At 59.9% G+C, this 1,471-nt stretch overlaps 1 protein-coding gene across 1 annotated transcript in view; it reads left to right on the forward strand.

The window, feature by feature from the left end:
* The first annotated feature begins 363 nt into the window (after positions 1-363).
* Positions 364-1,471, forward strand: part of LOC123251258 (sulfotransferase family cytosolic 1B member 1-like) — a 27,877-nt gene continuing 26,769 nt past the window's right edge. The window contains exon 1 of the mRNA XM_044680474.1: positions 364-528. The gene's annotated coding sequence lies outside the window, so the exon portion shown is untranslated. The remainder of the gene's footprint in view (positions 529-1,471) is intronic.

Consider the following 1,471-nt stretch of genomic DNA (forward strand, 5'->3'; position numbering starts at 1 on the left):
GCACGGGAGCCCTTCCGTGCGGCTGGTCATGGGAGCAAGACAGGGCGGCTCCCTCGGGCTGAGCTCAGGCGGGGTGGCCCAGCCCCTGCACTCCTCCCAGCGTGTTTTCCCCAAGAAGCAGCCTAAGCTGGCGTGCTGAGGAGCCCCTGGTCCCGTCCGGCCTCGGCCTAGCGCCCTTTCCCTGTGTCCTTGGCGCCGTGCCCGGCTCTGAACGCCCCCCCCTCCCCCGCCTCTGCCAAGCCCCTCTCGCGCAGCCAGTGCTCTTCGGCCTGCCCAGTGTGGGGCGGGCTCGGGGCGGGGAGGCTTTCTTCCGACGGGAGCGGGTAGCGCCGGACTCGGACTCGGCTTCCATTGCGCCGCGGGCTCTCCGCCAGAGACCGCCACCGTTTCCGAGCCAAGCTTCGTGCCCAAGAAGGCGCCCGCTGCTGTCACCTCAAGGAGGCAGCCAGGGGAGAGCAGCAGCAGCGGCACAGGGCAGGCGGGGTGGCCCGGCACGGCCGGAGAACGCGGATTCTGCGATCCCCGAGGGTGAGTGCTGTTCTTTTCTGCTGGCGCCTAGAGGAGCCTGGAGAAGACGGAGGAGCGGGGCCTGGAGGACCTGGGCTCTGCCCCTGGCTCTGGGGCCCTTGTGCTGTGCTTCAGCCGTGTTTCCCTTCTCTCTGACTCTTCGTGAGCTTACTGGGGGGCTTCTTAGCAAAGACACTAGAGAGGTTTGCCATTTCCTCTTCCAGCCCAGTGTATAGATAGGGAAACTGAGGCAGACACAATCTAGTGACTTGCCCACGGTCACCCAGCTAGTAAGTGTGGGAGGCCAGCTTTGAACGTAGCAACACAGAGCCTTCCTGACTGCAGGTCCCATGGGGCTACTGAGCTGCCTCTGAGGGGAGGGGCCTGGCCCCTGATTCCCAATCGTGGGGGTCCCAGAATTTTTGCCACAATTCCTCATTGAATGGCTATTTCTTTAAAGGGTCCCTCAAGGTCCATTCTGGGAATAAAGGGGATCCATCCAGCGCCCCAGGTCTTTTTACTAATGAAAGATGCAGAACTCAGGAAGGAAATGACTGGAAGAAAATACTTAGTGCGGGCCCAAATGATGAGTGGCCATCAGGACTAGATTCCCAGAATCCTTCTGCTCTCCCACAAGGCCACCTTCAAATACAGGATACAAGAGGCTGTGTACATCAGCTTTCTTGGCTGGGCCTCGCTGCCCACTCGCCTCAGAAGCCTTTGCGTTCATCCCTCCATGCAGGACACCCAGCCTTTCACTGGTCCGTGGGCAGACTGGATTTTCCATTTTGGGGGGCCTTGGTGGGCACCGGGCTCCTTTCTACAGTCCTTAACCTCCTTGGGTAGAACTCAAGGAACACGATCTCTGGCCAGACAACACGAACAAGTTGGAATCACACGAGAAAAGTTCCACATTTTTCCAGTTAATTCCAAATTGTTTGTAAGCAGGTTTGGGCGCCCCCCC

This window comes from Gracilinanus agilis, chromosome 6 (genome assembly GCF_016433145.1).
Source record: "Gracilinanus agilis isolate LMUSP501 chromosome 6, AgileGrace, whole genome shotgun sequence".
NCBI classification, from domain to species: domain Eukaryota; kingdom Metazoa; phylum Chordata; class Mammalia; order Didelphimorphia; family Didelphidae; genus Gracilinanus; species Gracilinanus agilis.